Source organism: Arvicanthis niloticus, chromosome X (genome assembly GCF_011762505.2).
Source record: "Arvicanthis niloticus isolate mArvNil1 chromosome X, mArvNil1.pat.X, whole genome shotgun sequence".
Classification (NCBI taxonomy): Eukaryota; Metazoa; Chordata; class Mammalia; order Rodentia; family Muridae; genus Arvicanthis; species Arvicanthis niloticus.
Window position 1 is genome coordinate 44068109 of NC_047679.1, and position 22151 is coordinate 44090259.

At 35.1% G+C, this 22151-nt stretch overlaps 1 protein-coding gene across 1 annotated transcript in view; it reads right to left on the minus strand.

Moving 5' to 3' along the window:
- Window positions 1-21515, minus strand: part of Il1rapl1 (interleukin 1 receptor accessory protein like 1) — a 1244239-nt gene extending 1222724 nt beyond the window's left edge. Inside the window, exon 1 of the mRNA XM_034486438.2 lies at window positions 20242-21515. The gene's annotated coding sequence lies outside the window, so the exon portion shown is untranslated. The remainder of the gene's footprint in view (window positions 1-20241) is intronic.
- Between the last annotated feature and the right edge of the window lie 636 nt (window positions 21516-22151).

The following is a 22151-nucleotide window of genomic DNA, read 5'->3' on the forward strand; positions in this document are numbered from 1 at the left end:
AGGAATGATTTCTGATAATTGGGATTGGGTAAGATAAAAATAAGGGTGAGGAAAACACTCTGTCAGAACAGCCAAGGAAAATTTTAAAGAGCAGATATCTGATTATGAGTTTTCATAATAATTAAAACATGATTATGAGTTTTCCAGGCCAAAAAGTAGTAGGAGCCCATATCAGTGATGTCTATATGTGTTGTGTGTCTGTGGGTATGAATAGGAATGACATGAACTTGTTTGAGCCAGAGTGAGAAATGATGCTGAGAAAGAAATCTTGCACAAGTCAGAGAGGAGGGGGAGGAGGTTATTGCTAACTTTTTCACAGTGAATCATGTAAGTACCAAAGATGTATGGGACAATTTAAAATGAAGGAACAACTAAATTAGATATGAAGCTAGAGATTGCTAAAGATCACATTAAGTAGATAACAATTGTTTTCAGTGATACAACCCATAGGTCAAAAAAGAACAACAAGGACAACAACAGTGATCTTCGAGTCTTTTTGTGGCACTTGGAGAGTTAGAAACAACAACATGTCAAATGGAAGATCTATAATCAAATACGCCTCTCAAAGGGATATTGGATATTCCCGTACTCAAGTAGCTACTTTGTGCTACTTACTCAATAGCTTTTCTTGAAGCAATAATAAAGGAAGCCTTGTTCATCATTGCAGCTGGCTAAATCTGTCCAAGTTACAATTTCTCCAAACTCAATCATGACATTTTTCCCTTTTTCTACATTAAGGGCTACATCAATTTGCATTTTATATTAGATTCAAATTTTTAAATTAAAATGTCATTTATTTAAAATGACTGCATCTTAATGTCAGCCTGAATTTGGTAGTTTCCATACACGTAACTTTATTTCATTCTTTAAATAACAGGGTAGGGGGCAATCATCATTTATAGAAGTTATATCATGCTAAGTATCCTTTTTCAAAATGATTTCACATTTTCTCTGCTTTCTTCATTAAAATGCACATCTAAATTATGTCCATTTTTGGTCTTTTTAAATTTTAGTCTTAAAACTTGCCAATAAAATGAAAGTAAAATGTGCTTTTTAAAATGGCTCTGTATCTCAAATCATTTAGACCTTAATTGTCCTAGTATTGAATTTTGGAATGATAATTACAAAACAATATATGTAATTTTCCTCAGGGGACTCCGCTTGCAAAAATTATAATTGAGTTGTACATTTGTAGCTACTCAAATCTCATGTTTTGATGATAGCATTTTTGTAGTAAAGTGAGTCATGAACATCAATGATTATTAAATCTCTGAAGATTAAGGTAAGTGCAAAAGACTAATGCAAGTATTTTTACAGGTAGAACATACAGAAAATGAGAATCAATGATGTCCACTTATAATACAAAATCATCCAAATATCACATTAAATGAAGTGGGTTTTTATTGTTTTGTTTTCTTTTGTTTCTAAAACAACCAGCTGAAACCGTCTACATTTTGAAAAGCTTATCATTATCAGTAACATGGACATGCACAAAGTATTCTCTAAATTTAATATAGTTTTCTATATATACAAGGCATCCTGGCTGTTGCCAGTTCTGTATTTAAAATCAAAAAGAACTGGACTTCAAATCAAAATAGTGAATGCACTCACTTGGCAGCTAAGTACATCATGTGAGTACCTTTGCCCCCGCTATCCACATTTTAAAGCCAGTGAACCTAAAGGTATTACATCTGTCATCAAAGCAATACACACAAGGCCCTAAAGCTGTGTGCTATGATCCGCTGCAGTAGGAAAGCTAGGTCTTGACAGATTCATAGCATCTTAGATTTGTACATATCCATAGGCATCCAGGCCCATGTCATGCCCTCAGGAGGGAATCCTTGTCTACCAAGAAATAAATTGTAGGGATAAGAACTGCTCACAATCCTGTACATGAATGTAAAATACTTTGGAATTTTCTGTACAGATGGACTCTGTTGTGTGCGTGGTAAACACAGCTATTAAATATTACTCACTCGATATTTTAATAGAAGGATCACTATCTATATAAACATGGCTTTTTTCTCAACCCACTAGAGATTCTTGAACCCACCCACTAGTAACTATTCTGAAATAGTCAAACTCCATCCACCCACAAACAGCAGAGGAGTAACAAAGTAAAGCAGACATGAGTGGTAATAAAACTGCTGAGGAAAAGTAATTCTTTCTAAAATAGTTAGAAGAAAACTTACAACATTTAGATAGATCTTTGGTAACGTCGAGGGACTTAAAGAAGTTTTTCATTCTCTTACCCCCCCTCTTCCATTTTTCTCCTTTATTCGAAAAAACTAATAAAGTTTAGTGGGAAGACATGATTATCTTTACATTTGAAACTTGGAGAAGAGAAATTTAATGAGGACTTCATGAGATGGACACCCAAGAAAAGGAAAGAACAAATAAAGATGCTGATAGATTTAGTGGTAAATTAGCTCTTCAGTAAATTCTAGAATCAATCTGTTGAAGTTGTATAAGTATACATACTCATATGCATACACACCCATAAACACACACACACTGAAACACTGATGTATATAGGAATTTAATGCAAAGTGTTAACATGAATATCTGTACCATAGTTCATGAATCAAAACTTTGGACATATCCAGTTATCTACTTTAATCAGGCCAGACTTGGCAAGAAGTAAAACGTTTGTAAATTCTTTGGAAAATACTAAATTGAATGAATGAAACAAAAGAATAAAAATTTTATTGCTGTAGGAAACTAATGGTTCAGTAAGAAAGAAAAGGAATATTCATTCAATATTTAGAAATAATACTCTTTGTTTTGACTAACAAAAGGCTTTCACTGTAACTATTTTCAGGGTTTTTTTTTTACAAATAATGGGAGCTGTAACTATTTTCAGGGTTTTTACAAATAATGGGAGAAAAAATAAATGTGTTCTATTGAAACCTACATACTAAATCTACATTTGTAATAGAAAAAGAATGTTTCATAAAAATCACTATCATTTTCTATTTACAAAACAGAAAAAAGAAAAAGAGACACGTATGACATATAATCTAAATTATCACCAGATAAAAAACAGAGAAAGAAAGAAAAAGAAAGAAAGAAAGAAAGAAAGAAAGAAAGAAAGAAAGAAAGACTTTGTTATCTATTATAATAGAGAGTGAAAAGCATCATCTGCTAAATCACCATGAGGTGTTTGGAGATTAATCCATATTAGAGAATATTAAACGTGTTTAAATTTTATATAAAATTTAATTGGTATAAAATAAAAAGAACAGCCTCAAATTATTCTACTGACATGTAAGTTATTGTGGCTGATAAGTATTTATATAGCTTCGTATTAGGTGAATATAATTTAATGAAATAGTCTTCATACACTCCAGGCACATATTCTCTTCTTGTGGTATGAGTTAATGAAAGTTTATTTTTAAAAGAAATTGTTCACACTGCAATACGTTACATTTTTACTTATTTTGTGTATATGTGTGCATGTTTGGGCAAGTGAGCATATTCTCATGTTGATAGATTAATGCATGTACAGGTGCATGTACACGTGTGTGCCTGTCTGTGGGGGTCAAATTTTAGCCTTGGGCTGTTGGGTATCTGTGAACATTCAACTTGTTTTTAAATATAACTTCTCTCTCTGGATCTGAGACTCACAGGTGGGCTAGCCAGAAACTCCAAGAGTCAGCAGACATGACAAAAAAAAGTTTGGTAGGCATCAGATTACATGGAAATGCTGTTCCAAACAGTGATGACTGACAATACAAAGGCTCCAAGTCAATGACTTTCCTGCCATCTTCAAAAAATGGCTAACTGAGGCCAAGAAGAAGTGAGAAACTGAAAAAAACTTCAATGAGCTAGAAAAATGAAGTGAAGAAATGAAAGCCAATATAGGCAATTATAAGAATTTTGCTTTCAGCTGGGCGGTGGTGGTGCACACCTTTAATCTCAGCACTTGGGAGGCAGAGGCAGGTGGATTTCTGAGTTCGAGGCCAGCCTGGTCTACACAGTGTGTTTCAGGACAGCCAGGACTACACAGGACTACTATGCTTTCACTTCAAGTAAAATCATAAGCCAAGTTCTGTAAGGCTATGAATGGTACAATGGCAGGATTTGGCTTCCTTTTTTTTAAAAATTTACTTTTATTGGATATTATATTTACATTTCAGATTTTATCCCCTTAACCCCCTTAACCCCACCACCCAGGAACGTCTTATCTCATCCCCCCTCCTCATGCTTCTATGAGGATATGCCCCCACCTACCCCCCTACTCCCACCTCCCCACCCTTGAATTCCCCTCCACTAGGTGTTCATCCTTCATGGGACCAAGAATCTCCATCAGAGCAGCCTCTCCAGAGCAATGCCAGAGGCATGAAATCATATTAGAGGTTCCTACAATTTAGAAAACAGATAAAAGGTTCCAACAAGCATAATGCTAATATAGGCAGGGAAAAGTGGTTACATTCTGAAGGAATGATGATAGTACAATGAGTTTGGTCTGCAAGAGATGGGGCATACCAATTGATGGTTTCAAGGGTTTTTGTAATGAAGACTGCAAAACTAAAATTAAAATTGGTTGAAATAAAGAAACTGTGAACAAGGTCGATTTTTTAAAGAGAAGTCGTGGGTTGAACAACTTACTTTTAAGTGTAAAATAGGCTATTGAATATATATGCTCAAAAATCATCAGAGAAATTAACATGAGACAATAGTGCATGAAGTCACAGAGGTGAAAGAAGAACAAGAAAGCAATCATAAGCAGTGAAAAAGAGAAAGAAAACAGCACAAAATGAAATCATGACATTTTGCTGTCCTGAAAGTCAGGTATTCTAGTTAACACTCCATTTGACACAGCCTTGAATTACATAAAAGAGTCTTGTTTGAACACTGCCTTTATCATGTTGACAAATGTGGGCATGTTTGATAGGGACTCTCTTGGTTTTCTAAATTATGTTAGAGGGCCTACTGTGGGTGACACCATTTCCTAGGCAAGAGGTCTAAGCAAGAGGATATATATATATATATATATATATATATATATATATATATATTCCCCATACTTCTTCGAATTCCTGCCTTGATTTTCCTCCTCAGTGATGAATTGTGACCTGGATGTATAAGATAAACAAACTCTTTTCTCAAGTTGTTTTTCTTCCCTGTGATTTATGATAGAACAGAGAAAAAACTTGAATACCACATAAAATAAATATACCAGGAGAAAGCATTATCTAACTAAAAAAAGTTTTCTTACAGGTCAAGTGAGATAAGGATAAAAAGTCACCTCTGAAGTACAGTGACAAGTTTAAAGCATGTTACTTCCTGCTATATTTTTGTAATATAAGATATCCAAAAACACTATGATAAAGAGAGTTTCCATCATTACATAGCTACATTTGTCAAGCACTAACAACTATATGCTTTCCAAATGTTCCCCTCACCAATAATTCCAAAAGCAGATTTTCTCTTATCTTCAGTTATTCAGACACCAAAACACCAAATACGTCACTTCTTTAAGATTATACAGCTAGTAGACAGGAAAGACAAACCTGGAATTCACACTTGTATTGATTTGAAAGTGAATGAATAGTAAACCACAATATATTTAACCATAATAAATTATATTATAACCAGGACAGTATATACTAATAAAAGTCAATTATGATTAATAATCTTCAAATATTCATTACTTCACTACAGATGTTTCCCATTTTTAGTTATGGATTTACACTGTGCTCTCAATTTAGCACCCCAATACATTTTAATCATATGACCCAGCAATTTAGAGCCTTTGATCAGTCCCTGGGTGAAAACAACTTTTCACTATACAAGTACATTATATCGTGGATGAAACATCTAAAATGCTAATGTCAAGTAAGTAACAAGATGTTATATGTTTTAATCACATTTTCTTTTCTCTTACTGTTTTACTAAAAACAAGCAGAGACTGATTTCCACCCCTTCACACACCATCTCCTTCCACCAAATTGTACTGTTAATGAGAACTATCCTAGACACCAAAGTTATGTGGCAAATCAAAAAATTTTAGGGCTATATTCTCATCCTTACACTCAAGTTAGGAAAGACAATCAAGAATCACATTAAAGGTTGATGAGATGGTTTAGTGGGTAGTAAGGTTGCTTGCGGCTGAATTTCTTGATCCAAGTTTGACCCTCAAAATCCATATAGTGGAACAAGCAAACTGACTCCTTCAAGTTGTCCTCTGACCTCCATATATTGTTGCACATACATATGTGTTCTAGCACATACACATTAAATGAATGAATGTAAAATTAAAGGTTTTTTAATTAAAAAATACAGTTAAAATAGCAAATTTGATGAGAAAATCTTATGGATACTAGTGAGTTGAAACTGCATCATATCATGAACACATCCAGTGTTCGTTGACAATGTTCTTTGGTGTGTGCCTTAAAAGCATTAAGGCAACAAACGTATTTATACATTTTTGGATTATCAAGAAGTGCAGATAGAAGTCAGTCATAGGCAAAGGCTCATACAACTGGCCATACTTCCAGGGAGCAAGAAACCTATAAGTTCATTAAAATGGTGGGCCAGTGTCCTGATCTGTATTGTTCATTTTGGTTGGGTCATATCTGCTGAATTCATATCAGCTTTTTTATAATGATGATAAAATAATTGTGGTGATAGTGGTGATGATAATTCTGGCATTCAAATTAACAGATTTCATTGTCCTAAATTATTCCATGCTATAATCCTTCTATCATAAACTTAGATACTATAGGTCTCACACAAATATATCATTTAAGAGATGATTTTTAGGTATAAAACAACTTACACTTGACTTATTATAGTCTGCAAGAATGTAAATGAATATGTGCTTGAGTGCAGTGCTGTGATTCCTTTTTAAAGTGTTGACTACTTAATTGTGGTACCTAGGTATAGTAAGCACCTGTGACTGAAAAGTTTCGGTGAAGTTAATCAATTTTAATTTTCTCAATATCTTTCAGTTTTCCAAACCTAGACTATGGTGAAGCTTTATAATAGGCACTGTTATTCTTCTGAAATTATAGTGAACAATATAATATTAAATCTAGTGAGGCTGAAATAGTAGAAGTTCAAAAAAACCAATAAAGGGTGACCTTATATCTACTAGAATCTGAATTTTTGATCCCAGAAAATTGTTATTACAAGAAATATGCTCACAGAAAAATCCATATCTTCTTTTATTATAACCTTAAGAAATTAAAGCTAATTGTAATTTTGAAAACAGGAAATAACAATTATTCTTCTTCCAAATATAGATGAGGTTTAAATAACTTCTGATGCATAGTCTGTTCCAGTAGCCGTCATTCATGTCTCATCCCACCTACAGAACACTTTTGAGTAAGAAACCTAAAATAACATGACTTACTTACTATAAAGGATGTGGCATTGTGTGGTAGCATAAAAGTTACCTATTTCAAATTTACGAAATATATATATATATATATATATATATATATATATATATATGCTGTGCACATAGTGTGATTCAATCAGTAAGAATGCAATAATTCTGATCATGAACCCCCTAAGTTATAATTGTTCAAACATACAGAAAACATAGAGATATTGAGGTTACTTTTCTAACTTTTATATGTTATGTATAAAAAATAAACCATACAAATTCATTATTGTAATGAAAAACAAAGTACTAACTTCATTAAATACTTGGTCATTTCAAAATACCATTTAACTTTTTTTTTTAATTCCAGTGATAAACCAAGACAGGAAGAGAAATAGATCAAATTATTTAAGAGTAGCAATAAAGAGGACAGAATTTATTTTATAAAACAAATGTTTAAAAAATGTTTAATAGTGTACTTCCTCAATTGGCAGTAAGTGAATTGCTAATTATAGTTTAGTTCTTGCTATTAAACATAAAGTAGATAGAAAATCTGGGAGTATGTCTTCAACTGAAATGAGCTAGCTATCTAAATGTCAGGTGAATCGAGGAGCAAAGCAGTCAAAGGGCTTGTTTATTAAAGTTCATGGATAATTACTGCAGTCATAGAGGAGAAATTTTTTCAGTCTTCAAGGGTGTACACTGAGTTCAGTTCTATTCAAGTTTTCTATGATTTAATAAATGGTTACCCATTTAGGTAGAGTAACTACTTTTAAAAAAAATTACAGAGTAAATTAAGTCTCAATATATTCAGCCTGATTGAAAATCTTCACAAAAAGGAAATATAAGCTGCTCCTATCACCTCACTGAAGCTGAAGAAAGCATATTAAAATCTATAGTAATAGCAGTTCCCTTGCATTCAAGAAGGAAATTAATATATCTACATAATATAAAAATGAATAGTATTATATGTAACTCACAGGAAAAATTGAGCTCTGCAATAACTTATCATGATTTTAAATTCATTAATTCACATTTAGCCCCCACCTTACCTAACGACTCAAAATCTCTGCTGAGCAAATGTTACTGAAACACAGCTTCCTCTGTTCTGAACCAGCCAGGCAATCTACATTCAACTCAGTCCAGTGCCACTCAGTTTAAGTCTGTACCTTCTGCTGACTTTCTTTATCCCTTACAAATCGAAGAACTGCCCTACTATCCTTGCAATTCAGAAAACTTGGCCCACTGTCCACCATTGCCTTGTCCCTTCTTTGACCTCCAAGAAAATCCTCTCCTAATCTTTGAAACCAAGTAAATGAACTGCTGAAGAAAAAAATATTCCCAATGTCAACTCATTGGATATTAATACTCAATGCCTTTCTTGCTGTGTATGGAAATCTAAGGCACATATCATATTTTTTACATGCTTGTAAACTATAAGTTCATAGCTTGAATAATTATAATACTATTTCACTATATTCTGCAAAACACAAAATCCTCTGAATCAAAGGTGCATACAGTAAGTCCTTTGTAGTCAAGTATGTTTAGTTTCCTGACATTATTTCCATAGTTTTCTCCTGTATTGGTGAAGTATGCCTAGAGGACTAAGCGACTAGCACAAGCTTGTTAAAGTTTCCAAAGATCAAAGATCAAGAATTCTTCTCTTCATAGTCTATATGCGTATCTGGCAACTGAAAACATCACATTGCTGGCCTCAGAGTTCCCCAATATTGCTAATCCCTATGCTATAATGCAAAACCTCCTGGGTATGTGATTCCAAATTTCAGCTCCCAGACTAAATTCCAAACAAAGTTAAGGACCATGAAGAGTCTAGAACCCCCTGAAGAAACTGCTTAGGTATCACTTGCAACCATGTGGCAGTTTTTTCCTCAAAAGCCACAGAAGTTTCTAGGTGTGATTCTAAATTTCCAGATGTGAGTACAAGGAAAGTAATTGAAAACATTTATCTGCCTCACTACTCTGTAAGCTCATTTTTCCCTCTGAGATAAGGTATTACTACTATGTGGGCCAAGGTGTCCTTGAACTCATGATCTCTGGCCTCTGCCTCATAAGTGCTAGGATTACAAGCAGGTGACATCATATGCTTCTACTAGTCTATAATGTTTTCAAAAACAAGAAGTGCTGTGGACATCTTTAGCTTATGGTAAGCACCATCTCTATAAGAGAGAAGGCCCTACAATAGTATATCTCATTTTTTTCTGGGCAGTAAATCAATGAAGATGAACATGAACAAAGTAGCTATGATCATGTAATAGGAATAAAGAATATTGTTTGCTTTGGTTAACATAATAGCTCAATATGTAGGGGTGCTTGCCACCAAGCTTGAAGACCCGAATTCAGTAGAAGAACCCATGTGGTCGGCAAGAACACTGACTACTTCAGGCTCTCCTGTGACCTCCATAAGCTCACTCTCAGAGTTCTTAGTGAATTTGGACTAAAATTTCAGAGCAGAAAGGACTTATTTCTTTGTATCACAATGAACTATATGATCCATCGTTATTCAGCAAACCAGTTTCATGGTCTCTGAGAGGGCAAAGTCCAGAACCACACAGATCTACTGCTTTACAGAAGCATTCCTGGGAAAAGAGGAGAGAAGGCTGAACCTCTATTTCATATAAGGAAAAGGCCAAATGTCTAAGGTGGACTCTAAGATATTTTTCTTCTACTTATTAGAAATAGGGACAAAGTATATGATCAAGAAGTTATTTTAAAGTTAGCTTGCTTGGATTATTTTTTTTAGTAGGAGACTTACTTTCCCTTCTTTGTCTACAATTCAAAATTGTTATAGTTATTACGAGTTAGCAAAACTGGTCACACTGGCTAGTAATAAAACCTTGTATCTTATTATTGAATGCACATTCAATTCTTAAAAAATATTCTTTCCCCACATGATCTTAATATAAAACTATCTTGGAAATTATATTTCTACTTTATATAAAATGTTTCCTTTTTCTTTTTTCTACATTTATTTTCTTCAATTTCCCCATTTCTTCCTCTTGAATTGCTACTTTAGCATTACTTTGCTGTAACCATTACTATAAATAAACATAACTTAAATATTCTCATTTATGCAGTGAATAATTATACTTGAACTGCAATGTTTTGCTAATATGCATGGCAACTTTCTAACCCCATTAGGAAAATATAATTTAAATGCACTCGTCTCATTACACATGATGCCATCTATATTTTCCACAGCTAGTTTTTAAAACTTCTATCCTCTGTTTCAGAAGGAGGAAAGACAAAAAGGAAATGAAGACTGACACCGATAGCCACTGGAGCTCTGGGGTTCAATGTGAATATAATTGCAGTAAAGATAATACTAAAGAGCTCTTTGGAACTTCACAAAATTGAGAAATTAAAGGTACTTGGGAGACACAGGCTCTCATCTTGTTCCTGTTTTTCCTAAGCATTAATGTGAGTAGATTGTTAAATGGTCTTTTTTTTCTTATGTTCACACAACCTTATTCCACTAGCTCCAGATCTGGAGCTCTGGGGACTCTAGCCTTATCTTATTTTCCTACACTTCACATTGTACATCTTACTCTTTCGGGAAGCTAGGGTATTGGCTTGGCTTTTTTCTAATCTTTCTCCATTTGATCCTGCTTACAGTGTGTGTGTGTGTGTGTGTATGCATGTTCATGTGTGTGTGTTTAATATCCGATATTTGAATTGTAAAATCTCATCCGTACCAATATTAGTTCATTCAAAGTCTAACATGAAGCTTGTTTCCTTTAGTATGTCTCCCTTAGTTACTCTGTATTCATGAGTTCTGTCTGGCCTTTTTTTCTAAATTTCCACTGTACTTGGTACTTGGTATGCTTGGAAAATTGCCTTGAATTCCAGTTCTGGATGATTGTGTTTCCCAAAGTTGGATGGTCACAACTTTGACTAACGTATCTTTGGACTCAGACATCTGCCATTGCTCATTTTTTTATATCTTGCCTCTGAACACTGAATTAACTTAAATAGCTATGTGGGTAGCTGACTGGGGTGACACACACCTAGAATTGAAGCATTCAGAAAACTGAGGCAGCATGTTCGTTATTCAAATTTAGCATGAGCTTCACAGTAACACTCTGTCTAAAAAATAATTTAAAATATTAAAATAGCTATGGTTGGGGGTGAAAGGAAAGGAAAGGATAGAAGTAAGGGAGCAGGAGGAAAGGTCACTAATTTCATATTTCTCTACAATTTGTAAGCAATAAACTACATATTATTCATCCTCTCTCCTTTATTTTACAATTTTTCTTTCCTACATTGGAAACTTTAGTCTCAACTTACAATACAGCACAAATTTTGAAGAATAGAAATCTAAAACTGGCTTGCAAATTAGCAAATATTTAACCATTATTGTGTAATTATTTACTAGTATACTATTACATGTCCTGCATGATTCTGGTACCTAAAAATATGAGACTGACAGGCACTTGCTCCCTGGAGCTAAACTAAACCATTCAGTCATTGGGAAGGACACACCCACTGCCATAAGCAACTAAATCTGAGACTGTTATTAAGAACCCTGTAGGAATATCCCAAGAAGGAAGAGCAGCAGTCTAAACTCCCCAGAGATCCCCTGAGTAAATTTATTCTGCACACTGTGGAGCTGGGTTCCTCTTGAGTTCCATTCAGGAGTTTTGTCATGGTGAGAACAATTAGGAGCGTTAACAGGGATATTCAGAAACTAAACGCTGAGAGCCATCAAATTCATTTTTTACATTCAAATTTTCTCCCTTGGCTACATGAAGCTTTGTTTACACAAAATATCTGATACCATTTGAAGTCTTTCTCTTTCCCATTTATACTGCTGTGTTTATTTCCCCTGGCTATGTCTCTTCAGAAATAAAGTTCATGGTGAGGCTGTAAACATCAGTGTTTCTAGCCAGTGTCAGTACTCCATACAGGAAAATAGGTACAGCTGCCTATGTAGTATGTTTGGAGTACACTGCAACATCTAAACTGAATAAAAATATAATTTTTGCAGTCTTCTCTATACCTCATCATCTTAAATGAAATCCTCTGAAGGCAGCTTTGAGTGAAGAAAAAAAGCCTAGTATTGTATTTTCTGTGTTACTATTACAATCCAAAGGAGTGAAGCTTGTCATTAAAATCTTTCAATTTAGCATAATAACAGGGTTCATATGCCAAATATCTTAACACACAAAAAAAGCATCTAATTGGATACACAGTACTAAGTAACTAGCCTTGAAATCATGCACATACAAACACTAAATGCATTCCAAAGGTTTTATTTATATACTTGTGTGTGTGTGTGTGTGTGTGTGTATGTGTGTGTAATAATAATAATCAAAGAAAAAGATACCATGACTTGGAAAGGGAGCAAGAGGAAAAATGTAGAAGGGGTTGAAGGTAGGGGACACAGGAGATGTTGGAAGGAAAGAAAAGGGGAGTTTTGTTATTGCCTTTTAATCACAATTTAAAATGAACAGGTTTGTATATGTTTGTGTATACAGAGGTCTCAGTCAAGTCACTAGAATCTGTAAATATAATTAATACACATGGGTAATTCATAGAAGCTAGATTGCCAGATCTATCAACTGTTAGTCTTTCAGTTAGTAATTATGTTTTTGTAGGTTAGCAAGCTCCAGAAATGCCTTTCTCTTTTCTTTCTCAAAATTACTCCATTGCTGACAATGTAAGAAGAGTAAATGATCCTATTAGTGGAGACATTTAAAAAGAGATTCTATGTCTTTATAGTAGAATAAGTGACTAAAATATATTTTGAAAGAGGTCATTAGTAGACTGCCTTTGATTTAAGCAGGCAGCATACAATATAGAGACAAGGCAGACTACCCTAAAGGCCAGAGAGTGAAATGTTTACAAAAGTCATTTCTGGGTCACTTTTTGACAAAAAGGGAAGAATTCTATACAAAAGCAATTCTCTGCATGAGAAGAGACATACAACTACTGCAGAAAGAACTGTTCAGTTAAAGCAAGGAGACTCACCAGTGACCTATTTTTTCCTAACTCTTCCCTTGCATGATGTCCACAGACATCAAATAATGTCAAGAGTAGTACAATGTGCATAAAGAAAATGAGATTTTAGTCCGTATATACAAGTGGGGCCGTAGGAAAGTGATCACAAGTCAATAAAGTGAGCTAGAGTCCAAAGTATTAGATTTGGTAAAGTTAACAAAGAAAAGAAATAGCAATACTCTGAACTAAGAAGACAATATGGTATGTCAAGATATACTGTAATATAAATAAAATAAAATTGTGTTCTTACACCTTATCAGGAAATCAGAACCATAGTTGATAGGATGACTAACAAACTACAAGATCTTGGAGACTCAATTTCATTTCACTAGCTCACAATATTCTTATCTAAAAGACATAATTGAACATCTTTTACTCATACACTTTTCACAATTACATTAGAGTCTTACGACTCTTCCTTAGTTACTTATGGTTATCTTTATTAAAATTAATTTTATTGTGGTAGCAATACAATCTCTTGAAAAGTTATTATTTTATGATACACAATGATTTTAGGATAATCTTTGAAGAATAAATGTGAAAGTCATTTTGCTAAAGGTGGAACTTCAGGAGGTTATACACTCCAAAGCTCATGTACCAAGAAACTTTATTGTGTAGATGCAATAACTATACAGTAAAAGCGTAGGTTTCTTTTTCAACATTTGATAAACATGGTTCATGTGTAGATGAAATGTTTGCAATGCTAAATATTTTGGCTCTGAACATATGGATATTTTATTTATTGGAGTCTAGAATTTATATTCTACATTCTCAGTTGTATACACATTTATCTTAAAGAATATGTATTGTTATTATACATTTTTATCAAGTGATACTGAAGGTAAAACTGATTAAATGGCTTTCCAACATTTTTTAAATTAACATTTTTAATTTCATGTAATTCTATGTCTAGAGATCTTTTGACTTTTTGTATGTCTGTGCACCATGTGTGTGCCTAGTGCCTGGAGAAGAAGACATCAGATATTTTGGAAATGGAATTAAAGTTATGTGCCACTATGTGGAGGCTGAGAACTAAACCCAGGTTCTCTGGAAAAGGACCCAATGTTCTTAACTGCTGAGTCATCTCTCCAGCATTCAACTAACTTTTTTTTTTACTTAAATTAATATATTAGTTCATGATGATCACTGTACAAACATAATGGTTACCATATGTATCCATAGATAAGAATGTATCAAGTAATTAATTTTAACCAAGCCAGTAGAAGATGAATGTCTATGAGGACTTTATTATATACATATTTATTATAATTATAATATAGGTGAAGTATAAAACACACAGGTAACACTCTTACAAGAAGATTGAAAGTGTATAATCTATTTTCATTTTTTTCAGTTAATTCAAACTCCACACACTATAACTTGGTTTAGTATGGTAAAATACTGTCTAATTTTACTCTCAAATTTAGGTAGGAACACAATTGTTCATTTAACATTATTTATCGTAGTATGTGTGGGGAGAGTCGGTGGGTGTCTATCTGTCTGTCCATGAAATTAATTATAACAAACCTTTTGAATATTTTGCCATGAAAATGATTCTTTTAATGTTTACATTAAACAACAACAAACAAATGCCTGGAAGTAAAATATTAAAGAGCTTTGCTCCTTCCTTTTGCTTCATCCTCAGCTCACTGTTTGACAATTTCAGATTATATGATTGGGAGGCAATACTAAGCCACTCAGTCATCCCTTTTCCATAGTTACAAGCCTTAGGAATCTTAGGGTTTTTGGCACTTGATTAGGAATTCTGCACAGCAGAACCAAAAAAGCATGCCAACTGAGGATTTGTCATCCTGAGCCAATGGCCAGGGTAAGCAGCAAGGGGTATGTCCATTGAGCCATGTGGATGCCTGTAATGGTATGCTATATGCATTGTAAGACACTCCAGGGTGGCATTCTCTGGGTGAAAATTAAAAGCATATTTGTAAGGTGATTAACTGAATTTGTCAAATAAACAAGACTATTTATATTACTATGCTATTCCTTTTCAAATATACTGGTTCTTAACTAAAGTATTTCCACGACACAGATATATATATTTCAAAATATAGAATAGCAAGAAGATACTTGATATTTATAGGTATCAACAAAGTAGAATAAATATATATGACAAAATCATCAAATATAAAGAAGTATTGAGGAACTTTAACATAAAGATCAAGAGACTTGGAACTGAGAGGAGTTTATATTTTAACACAAGCATTATTTAAGTTCATGAACATTAATTTATTTTTTACAGGATTAATTTTAGAGTTTACAATTCTATCTTAACCAAAACTTAAAACCTTACTTCTTAGCCTATTTAGTCATCCACATAAACCATATACAGCAACTCCGATAATGAAGTACATCTTTCTCATGCATGCAAATGTGTTTATGTGAAAATGTAAGCATTAAAGAAATGCAGCTTTACCAGTGACACATGGGGGATTGCCTCCCCCTAAAGAACGTTAGTAATTATTGCAACTAGAAAATTACAAACAGTACTGGTGTCTTTGCATTCTCATTTTCTCTATTACTCTGGGTACTCAAGTCCATATACTTTGGTAAATAAAACGCTGCTTGAGAGTAGCTTTGAGGTCAATTGACCTAATTCAAGTGGCCACATCAAGTTTGTTTGTAAGCATTTGTTTCTGTAGTCCTCCATCCAGAAACAGATCCTAACTACTCAGGGGCATTAAGTTGGGGCGGGGGACTATCTTCTTGTATTATCTGTACAAAATCCTTTTAAATATAATTCAAATGCAACTATTTTTAATTACTTAAGACAACTATATTCCTATATGAGTATCATTAAAAAACAAAACTGAGTGGTGAGTGAAACCTTGCATCAAAAGCTTTTCATGCATCTCTGTTGCTTAACCGCTAAATGATATTGCCTCCCAGCTAACTGTAATAGATACTAGAAGTTGTCTATAAAGATTTACAATTAGAACATGAAAAATATATTCTGAAAAATTCACAAGATAGAGGAATTCTGACTGATATCTCCGTATCTTTCTAATGTACAGTATAGTGGCAAGCACTTAGATACACACTGCCTCCCCATCTCCTTTTCTCTAAGCAACATGTAATTGTTATATTTTTTATGGTTCTCAGAATGTCCTGCAGGTCAAATGTAGTTCAGAGGTTACAAGTGTACTAAGTAACAAAGGCTAAAATACAAGTCAGGGAGCCTGAGCCAGCCCAATGTCCTACAGTGACTGGATAGAAAACCTGATTCCTTCTGCTTTGAGCTTCCTGATATGACTAATGAAAATTGGATTGGAATTAAAATGCTGACATGACCTGATCTATAGCTAAGATAGTAAAATGATAATTCTGCTGCATTACTTCAGGATCACCAGAGAACTTACTACTTTTAAATCTTACAAATCAATACTTCTTTAAAATTATAAAACAGCCTTCCTTACGAAAGCATGAGATCTCTCAAATGTCAAGATCATATATAATGTAATCATACAAATATACAAAACCTTGCAATGAATACACAACAGACTAAAAGATTCCAAAATATAAATCTTCATTTTCAAAGTTCAGTCCTAGAAAATGCTTTATGCATCAGTCTGTTTAAAATAACATTGATTTGTTCACATACACTGCAATAAAAATGTCATTTAAATTTCTCCATTTCTGGGAATATTGTGATTGTTTTTGCTAAATCTCTCAATTTTACAGAAGTAATTTATCAGGAAAGAAGTCAGTAGCTTACATATTCACAACATAAATGGCAGGTTTTTTTTTAAAATTATTTCCTAATATAAGTACATTTGAGCTTAAGGCAATAGAGTACATGACTTTATCTTTTAAAAATGCAATAAAATAGAAAACTCTACATTATATTTTATATCACTCACTGATTTCATGTTTAAATCCTTTCTTGTTAATCAAAGCTGTTTATTATTGATTTGTAGGATACTTAAGATAAAAGCTATGAAGTGCCTTCATTACATAATCTTTTTAAAGAAAGTAACAGGTTATACGTAGCCATTAAAATGTCTGAAACTATCTGTCCTGATGTGAGTATATGTAGTCTTTAAGCGAATAGGTAGCAATTACATGGATGTACTGGTTTCATGCACAGTACCTTTTAAAACAGACTTCTTTCCCATCTATGTTTATTTCCATCCTCTATTAGAATTAGAAAACATCCAGAGGATGCCCTGTTGGGTAACATATGTGTAGTGTCAGCCAGAAAACAACGGAGGAAGTCCTTTATACAATGTGAAAATTGAGGATATAGGGAAAAATTCATTGCAGGCTGATTTTCTGCACGTAGTTGGAGACTAACAGCCTGGAAGCAGCTGTAGTGTTACCCTGACCCCTGAAGGAAGAAATCAAGAGTTAACTTCACATTCAATTTCCTACACAATATGAACACCAAACCTCCAAATTCACTGGCACAATATATCAATGTTTGGGCATGTCCTGCAGAAATAAGAAAGTCACCTCAAATATCAGACCTCAAAATTTCATTCCACAATCCCACCATCTGATTCTAGGTGAGCAAATCTTTTCAAAGTTAACTTAGGGAGTCTCTAAATCCTTCCCCCAACTCCATAGGACTTTTTATAAATGAAATGCAATAAATTAAACAAAAACAGAAAAAAATCATCTCAGCACTCTGACAAAAAGTCTTTTATCCATTCTTGCAATATAAACGAAGAGAAAAATTGGAACTAGATAAGATTTGAATGGCCAGGATTAGACTGTCAGCAGTTTGTGTGTGTGTGTGTGTGTGTGTGTGTGTGTGTGTGTGTGTGTGTGTGTGTGTGTTCTATTGGGGGTGTGGGGGTAAATGCTGAAATAGTGAAAGGCCTAAGAAACTGATGTGCATCTGCTACCCCCCAAAAAAGCACAGTTCCAAATAAAGCATGAAGAATAATGACATTTTATTCTGCAGTGTTCCCTCCTCTGTACAGTGAACAGAGTGCACTTATCTCGTCTCATGGTGAAAGTCTCCAACGACTGTAACATGTGTTTTAAGGTATTCATTAAGTAAAACTTGAAAATAGATTGCTCTTGATTTCTAGGATTTGTGCTAAGAATGCATTCGAAACCATTGTGGGCTGTTGTTTTTTAATTTAACAAGATACTGTTACCTTTAAAGATTTTTACTTCTCTTTTTCCCTGAGGGTTAAAATGGCCCAGAAAGAGGTTGTCATGGCAAAGATAAAGGTAAGAAGCACTCATTTCTGACACACTGTAGAAGCAATCATCATTTTTTTATGAGGGAACCTCCAGACTGAAATCTGCATCAAGCTCTACCAGGAAAAAAATGCAAGAGGGGACACTAAGTGATCCTTCCCTTCAGTCTTTCTCAGTCATTTCAATGGATTTAACTTTCCACACAGTTGAGGTCACATATTTCAACCGTAGGGAAAAGAACTATGACCTTGGCTGGAAGCATCAGCCCCAAAGACTCAATGGGGCACTTGTGAAACATTGCAGACACATTTTGACTCTCCACGGGTGTGGCTAAAATTGCTCCCATCCAGCCCTAAAGCTTACATGATCTGCTAGCCCTGTGAAACTCACTGTGAGAAAACTCATGTTAAATTCGCCGCAGAGATCAAGGTTTACAGGACCCTCAGAGCTAATCTCTGTCTGCCCTCCTCCTCTGTTAACTGTTACAAGGCTTCAAAAGTTAGCAGGGTGATGGAGGCTCTCTCTATACAATCATTCCATCTCACTATCGTTGACTGAAGCTCACTGATGTAATGAAGTTACATAATCACCGATTATGCACGACTTCCATCCATCTTCCTACATATGCACATATCTTTTCCCCTCCCCTTCAGATCAATCTACCAGGTGAGATTTATAACACATGCAAATGCTCCATTCTCTCATCATAGGTACTGAATATGGGACTTAAAGCATTGCAGTACAGTGCACCGAACCACGTCATCAATATCGATTTTTTTTATCCCATTTCCCAGGCAGAATATGCTTAAGAATTTTGAGTGCTGTAGTCTCTAACTTTTTAGCTAAAGGGTAAAATAACAGATAGAACACGTCTTCAACTTAAGGTTAAGAGAGGTGTGTAATTGACTGCATTTCCCAAGCTAGCTGCATTGCAATAAAAGGATCATCTCCACTTCCAGACCTTTGACTTCCCTGCACGTGGGTCGTAGCTTCAGCTATTTAGGGTATTGGGTAAATAATTATATTATTGGACAATCGAACTTAGGAAAGAATGCACGATAGTGATATTTAAGATAATGTTGCTCTATTATTCTCTATTTTATTCGTCAATTCCAGTCCTTTCTTTTTTCACTCTGAATAATAATCTACCAGAATAGATAGAAAAGTAGTACACGGCACTTAATAATCCCCAATAACCACAACCTGAAGAACAATTAACAATGATTATCACCTTAAAGTTTAGGAACTTGACAAGTGGGATATCCCTGGTCCCATTGCGGCTGGGAAATGCAGCAGAATGCTGCACTGAGTTGAAAACATTTCTTTTAAAGAAGAAAGAGTAGCTCATTTCATTTAAAAGGGGCTCTTCAGTAAGTGCTCCTTTTACCGCTGCTATCCTTCCAGAACACAGGAACCACAAATATTGCATCCAAACAAAGAGTGCCTATCCAGAATTAATCCAAGACTCTCTTCTACACAAAAATAATTAGGAAGCGAGTGATTCTTTGATTTATTTCCAGTTATACTCGGAATGCACACACACACACACACACACACACACACACACACACACACACCCAACTGCAGTTATTCCATTCAGTGCCAATAACGGCCACATCACAGCCATCAATGCGATGCAGCAATCATCCAAGTCACCCATTCTCATTACAGACGCCCAAGTTTGCTCATGCCACTGATGGGTCTACATATAAAAATGACCTTACCCACAACAGTCTTCCAAATTATTCTCCTCTGGATATCAGCCGGTAAGGTAATTGCTGGTCATCACAATGCGTATTCAGAAAAATCCACGTTTTACTCCTGTGTTCTTTTTCTTGTTTTTGCTAGCAATTAATATTGTGAACAAGGTACCCATTCACAAACGCCAAGTTCACCATAAAAGCAGATAATTCCATACAGATCTTTCCTACAAGACTGTCGCCAGTTAGTTCTCAAAGTGCCCGATTGTTTAGTGACGATACAATCCAGGTGCAGAGCAAGGAAGAGGAAAAAAGACTAGGAAGAAAAAAAAAAGAAGAGGCAGAATAAAAAATGAGAGACTGAAGAAGGAGCGATCAGAAAAAGAGGGAGAATTTTTTTTTAAATGTGTTTTGTTTTGTTTTGATTTTTTTTAAGAAGGAAGGAAATCGGACGATAAGTGAATAAGTCTGTGAGCTCTATGACAAGAATCGGAGTCTTGATTGCAAATCTTCTGGATACATGTAGCTTTTCAAATCTTCCTGGTCCCCAAGTAAAATTTCCAGATCCGGGATGCAGCCATAAGAAAGAATCCTATGTGTATTTCACAAGTATCCCGCAATAACAGATCCGACGGGGTTTTCCTTGTACAGTACTGCTATGTGAAAGCACACAACCCCTGCTGTTTGGGAAGGTGTCTCCTGGGTCCTAGCTCTCTTCAGCAGACCCCAAAAATGATTTTTCAAAAGAGAGTGGGTGGGGGGAAGCAGCTTTGCGTTTATCTTGAATGATGCTAATCCTGAGCGAAAACGACAAGCAAACCACGAACAGCACGAGATCTTGATTAATAGCCAGAATCCACTCAAAATATCCCAGGGAAGAAGGAGCGAAAACAAGAAAGAGAAACTGCAATGCATAAATGATTCCAGTGTTTCTACAAGATCGGTTCATTTGATTGAATGCATTCTCTGGTTTGCAGCAAGTCATAAAGAGGATAGTATTACTGCCACCCAATGGATATTTTAGTACTAGCCAATCCACAGACAACCACCGCTTTGCGAGTTTTAGTTTTCAGAAGACCCGAAGAGGAAAGACGGTAGCATGGGAATCTTTCTGCAAGGACCCTGGAAGGAATAATGGGAATCTGTCCTTCCAGGCAAAAGTGGCCCAGCCAATTGGACGTTTACCCAGGCTTGCATTAGCCACGTAGAATTGTGATTCCATTTTTTCTAGGCAGCTGAAAGGTATACAGGAGCGATGCCGGATCTGACACACGCATAATAACCTCCTTTCGTCTTTTCTTTTTGAAGATTTGTTATAGCTTTAGACCGATTCTCTCTCTCTCTCTCTCTCTCTCTCTCTCTCTCTCTCTCTCTCTCTCTCTCTCCCCCATTTTAAAAAAGGGGATGGCATAAAAACAGAGCTCAGGGTGTAAGGTGGCAAGGTGATAATCTTTCCTAAAGGGCAGTTTTTGCAAAGTGTTTCCCTCTGTATTGGTATGTAAACTGGAAATCCTTCCAGCAGTTACCCTCCCAGCAGGAGCTCCCTCAGTTTGGGGAAGAGCAAAATCTTCCCAGAGAGAATGGACTTTGGGGAAAGAATGCTTGCGTTGGGTTCCCTTTGAAGAGAGGGGGCGGGGATGACAGTGGGGGGTGGGGGTGGGGGTGGGGAAAGAGAAACTGACAGGACAGAATTGAAAGAGGATCCTCTTCCTAAGCAGTAAAGATTCCTGTACGCACGTCTTGAGAGTTCGCTGCAGTGTTTTGAAACGGATTTGTGTGGAGGGATGAGGGACAAAAGTAGATAGATACTTGTAGATAAACGGGGAGTTACTTACTTTAAAGTGCCTTGCCTTTTACCTTGAGATGTTATGAAACTCTTAATTCTGTGATCCCAAGACTTTAATGCATGCACTTTCATTCTGTAGATGCAGTGT